The following is a 6,000-nucleotide window of genomic DNA, read 5'->3' as shown; positions in this document are numbered from 1 at the left end:
CTAAAGACTGAGGAGTGAAATAAGTCTTGGAGAAGAAAAGCAAATCAGAGGCATCACAATTACAAACTTCAAGTTATATTACAAAGCTGTAGTCATCAAGATAGTGTGGTACTGGCACAAAAATGGACACATAGATCAATGGGACACAACAGAAAACCCAGAAATGGACCCAGAACTATATGGTCAACTAATTTTTGACAAAGCAGGGAAGAATATCAAGTGGGAAAAAGTCAGCCTCTTCAGCAAATTTTTTTGGGAAAACTTCATGGCAGCAATCAAAAGAATAAAACTTGATCACTCTCTAACTCCATACACAAAAAAATAAATTCAAAATGGATGAAAGACCTAAACGTGAGACAGGAAACCATCAAAATCCTAGAGGAGAAAACAGGCAGCAATCCTTTGACATTGGCTGTAGCCAATTCTTCTTAGATATGTCTCCAGAGGCAAGAGAAATAAAAAATAAAATAAAAATAGAAATGAAAGGAACTATTGTAACATCATCAAGATAAGTTTCTGCACAGTGAAGGAAACAATAGCAAAACTAAAAGGCAATCTTCAGAATGGAAGAAGATATTTGAAAATGACATATCTGATAAAAGGGTTAGTATACAAAATCTGTAAAGAACTCATCAAACCAAATACCCTGAAAACAAATAATCCAGTACAGAAATGGGCAGAAGACACGAATAGACATTTTTCAAATGAAGACATCCAGATGGCTAACAGACACGTGAAAAGATGCTCAACATCACTCACCATCAGAGGCATACAATAAAAACAGCAATGAGATATCACCTCACACCTGTCATAATGGCTAAAATTAGAAACACAAGAAACAAAAAGTGTTGGCGAGGATGCAGATAAAGGAGAACTCTCTAACATTGTTGGCGTGAATACAAAATGGTACAGCCATTCTGGAAAAAAGTATTATGGTTCCTCAAAACATTAAAAATGAGCTACTTTATGATCTAAAAATTGCACTACTAGATGTTTAACTAAAGGATATAAAAATACTGACTTAAAAGGATACATGCACCTGTATATTTATAGCAGTATTGGTGCCACAGAGTATGCCTGTGTTCAAACTCATCAACATGCGTACATTATATATTTAAAATTTGTGGGGGGAGGGGCCTAGCTGGCTGAGTCAATTAAGCACCTTACTCTTGATTTTGGCTTAAGTCATGATCTCAGTGTCCTGAGAATGAGCCCCATATGCTCCCCATGGAGCCTGATTCATTCTCTTTCTCCCTCTCCCTCTGTCCTTCCCCTCCAGTTGTGCTGTCTCACTAGAAAATATATATAAAAAATTGTACATATATGTACACATATATATTTATATAAGTATATATATATATATTTCTATTTTTCTTTAATAAATTTATTTTTTGTTGGTGTTCAATTTGTCAACATACAGAATAACACCCACTGCTTATCCCATCAAGTGCCCACCACCCGTCACCCCCACCCCCTGCCCACTTCCCATTCGACCACCCATAGTTCGTTTCCCAGAGTTAGGAGTCTTTCATGTTCTCTCTCCCTTTCTGATATTTCCCACCTATTTTTTCTCCTTTCCCCTTTATTCCCTTTAACTATTTTTATATTCTCCAAATGAATGAGACCATATAATGTTTGTCCTTCTCTGATTGACTTACTTCACTCAGCATAATACCCTCCAGTTCCATCCACATTGAAGCAAATGGTGGGTATTTGTCATTTCTAATGGCTTAGTAATATTCCATTGTATACATAAACCACATCTTCTTTATCCATTCATCTTTCGATGGACACCGAGGCTCCTTCCACAGTTTGGCTATTGTGGACATTGCGGCTAGAAAGATCGGGGTGCAGGTGTCCCGGCATTTCATTGCATCTGTATATTTGGGGTAAATCCCCAGCAGTACAATTGCTGGGTTGTAGGGCAGATCTATTTTTAACTCTTTGAGGAACCTCCACACAGTTTCCAGAGTGGCTGCACCAGTTCACATTCCCACCAACAGTGCAAGTGGGTTCCCTTTTCTCCACAACCTCTCCAACATTTGTTGTTTCCTGCCTTGTTAATTTTCCCCATTCTCACCGGTGTCAGGTGGTATCTCATTGTGGTTTTGATTTGTATTTCCCTGATGGCAAGTGATGCAGAGCATTTTCTCCTGTGCATGTTGGCCATGTCTATGTCTTCCTCTGTGAGATTTCTCTTCATGTCTTTTGCCCATTTCATGATTGGATTGTTTGTTTCTTTGCTGTTGAGTTTAATAAGTTCTTTATAGATCTTGGAAACTAGCCCTTTATCTGATACATCAATTGCAAATACCTTATCCCATTCTGAAGGTTGTATTTTAGTCTTGTTGACTGTATCCTTTGCTGTGCAAAAGCTCCTTATCTTGATGAAGTCCCAATAGTTCATTTTTGCTTTTGTTTCTTTTGCCTTTGTGGATGTATCTTGCAAGAAGTTACTGTGTCCGAGTTGGAAAAGGGTGTTGCCTGCATTCTCCTCTAGGATTTTGATGTCATCTTGTCTCACATTTAGATCTTTCATCCATTTTGAGTTTATTTTTGTGTGTGGTACAAGAGAGTGGTCTAGTTTCATGCTTCTGCATGAGGATGTCCAATTTTCCCAGCACCATTTATTGAAGAGACTGTCTTTTTTCCAGTGGATAGGCTTTCCTCTATTGAATATTAGTTGACCATAAAGGTGAGGGTCCACTTCTGGATTCTCTATTCTGTTCCATTGATCTATGTGTCTATTTTTGTGCCAGTACCACACTGTCTTGATGACCACAGCTTTGTAGTACAACCTGAAATCTGGCATTGTGATGCCCCCAGCTATGGTTTTCTTTTTTAAAATTCCCCTGGCTATTCGGGGTCTTTTCTGATTCCACACAAATCTTAAAATAATTTGTTCTAACTCTCTGATGAAAGTACATGGTATTTTGATAGGGACTGCATTAAACGTGTAAATTGCCCTAGGTAAATTTGACATTTTCACGATATTAATTCTTCCAATCCATGAGCATGGAATATTTTTCCATCTCTTTGTGTCTTCCTCAATTTCTTTCAGAAGTGTTCTATAGTTTCTAGGGTATAGATCTTTTACCTCTTTGGTTAGGTTTATTCCTAGGTATCTTATGCTTTTGGGTGCAATTGTAAATGGGATTGACTCCTTAATTTCTTTTTCTTCAGTCTCATTGTTAGTGTATAGAAATGCCACTGATGTCTGGGCATTGATTTTGTATCCTGCCATGCGACCAAATTGCTGTATGAGTTCCAGCAATCTTGGGGTGGAGGCTTTTGGGTTTTCTAAGTAGAGTATCATGTCATCGTTGAAGAGTGAGAATTTGACTTCTTCTTTGCCAATTTGAATGCCTTTAATGTGTTTCTGTTGTCTGATTGCTGAGACTAGGATTTCCAGTACTATGTTGAACAGCAGTGGTGAGAGTGGACATACCTGTGTTGTTCCTGATCTTAGGGGAAAGGATCCCAGTGCTTCCCCATTGAGAATGATATTTGCTGTGGAATTTTCAGAGATGGCTTTTAAGATGTTGAGGAATGTTCCCTCTATCCCTACACTCTGAATAGTTTTGATCAGGAATGGATGATGTATTTTGTCAAAAGCTGTCTCTGCATCTAATGAGAGGATCATATGGTTCTTGGATTTTCTCTTGCTGATATGATGAATCACATTTAATGTTTCATGAGTGTTGAACCAGCCTTGCATCCCGGGGATAAATCCTACTTGGTCATGGTGAATAATCTTCTTAATGTATTGCTATGTCCTATTGGCTAGTATCTTGTGGAGTATTTTTGCATCCTTGTTCATCAGGGATATTGATCTATAATTCTCCTTTTTGGTGGGGTCTTTGTCTGGTTTGGAATGAAGGTGATGCTGGCCTCATAGAACGAGTTTGGAAGTACTCCATCTCTTTCTATCTTTTCCAACAGCTTTAGTACAATAGGTATGGTTTCTTCTTTAAACGTTTGGTAGAATTCCCCAGGAAAGCCATCTGGCCCTGGACTTTTGTGTCTTGGGAGGTTTTTGATGACTGCTTCAAATTCCTCTCTGGTTATTGGCCTGTTCAGGTTCTCTATTTCTTCCAGTTCCAGTTTTGGTAGTTTGTGGATTTCCAGAATTGTGTCCATTTCTTCTAAATTGCCTAATTTATTGGCATATAGCTGCTCATAATATGTTTTTAAAATCATTTGTATTTCCTTGGTGTTGGTGGTGATCTCTCCTTTCTCATTCATGATTTTATTAATTTAAGTCTTCTCTCTCTTCTTTTTAATAAGGCTGGCTAATGGTTTATATATCTTATTAATTCTTTCAAAGAACCAACTCCAGGTTTTGTTGATCTCTTCCACAGTTCTTCTGGTCTCTATATCATTGAGTTCTGCTCAAATCTTTATTAACTCTCTTCTTCTGCTGGGTGTAGGATCTATTTGCTGTTGTTTTTCTCTAGCTCCTTTATATCTAAGGTTAGCTTTTATATTTGCGTTCTTTCCAGTTTTTGAATGGATGCTTATATTGCAATGTATTTCCCCCTCAGGACTGATTTTGCTGTATCCCAAAGAGTTTGAACGGTTGTATCCTCATTCTCATTAGTTTCCATGAATCTTTTTAATTCTCCCTTAATTTCCTGGTTTACCCTTTCATCTTTTAGCAGGATGGTCCTTAACCTCCACGTGTTTGAAGTCCTTCCAAACTTCTTGTTGTGATTTAGTTCTAATTTCAAGGCATTATGGTCTGAGCATATGCAGCGAATGATCCCAAACTTTTGGTATCGGTTCATACCTGATTTCTGACACAGTATGTGGTCTATTCTGGAGAAAGTTCCATGTGCATCTGAGAAGAATGTGTATTCAGTTGAGTTTGGATGTAAAGTTCTGTAGATATCTGTGAAATCCATCTGGTCCAGTGTATCATTTAAAGCTCTTGGTTCTTTGGGGATGTTGTGCTTGGAAGACCTATCGAGTGTAGAAAGCACTAGATTGAAGACACCAAGTATAAGTGTATTATTATCTAGTATGTCTTAGCTTTGGTTATTAATTGATATATATGGCAGGTCCCACATTCAGGGCATATATATTGATGATTGTTAAGTCCTCTTCTTGGATAGATCCTTTAAGTATGATATAGTGTCTCTCTTCATTTCTCACTACAGTCTTTGGGGTAAATTTTAGTTTATCTGATATAAATATGGCTACCCCTCCTTTCTTTTGAGGACCATTTTAATGGTAAATGGTTGTCCAACGTTTTGTTTTTAGGCTGTTGGTGTCCTTATGTCAAAATGAGTCTGTTGTAGACAGCAAATAGATGGGTCCTGCTTTTTTAGTCAATCTGACACCTTGAGCCTTTTGATGGGGTCATTAAGCCCATTCACATTCAGAGTTACTATTGAAAGATATGAGTTTAGTGTCCTCATGATACCTATTCAGTCCTTGTTTTTGTGGATTGTTCCACTGGACTTCTTCTTAAAACGAATTTTCAGAGTCCTCCTTAAAATTTCTTGCAGAGCTGGTTTGGGGGTCACATATTCTTTCAGTTCCTGCCTGTCTTGGAAGCTCTTTATCTCTCCATCTATTCTGAATGAGAGCCTTGCTGGATAAAGTATTCTTGGCTACATGTTCTTCTCATTTAGGACCCTGAATATATCCTGCCGGCCCTTTCTGGCCTGCCAGGTCTCTGTGGAGAGGTCTGCTGTTAATCTGATCTTTCTCCCCATATAATTTAGGGATCTCTTGTCTCTTGCTGTTTGAAGGATCTTCTGTTTATCTTTGGAATTTGCAAGCTTCACTATTAAGAGTCGAGGTGTGGAACAGTTTTTATTCATTTTAGGGGGGGATATATCTATTTCCTGAATCTGAATGCCTGATTCCCTTCCCAGATTAGGAAAGTTTTCAGCTATGGTTTATTCAAATGCATATTCTGTACCTCTGTCCCTTTCGGCACCCTTGAGATCCCCAATTAAATGTAGATTTTTCTTCCTCAGGCTGTCCCTTATT

Source organism: Vulpes vulpes, chromosome X, assembly GCF_048418805.1.
Source record: "Vulpes vulpes isolate BD-2025 chromosome X, VulVul3, whole genome shotgun sequence".
Taxonomy (NCBI): Eukaryota; Metazoa; Chordata; class Mammalia; order Carnivora; family Canidae; genus Vulpes; species Vulpes vulpes.
Note: the sequence above shows the minus strand (reverse complement) of the source record.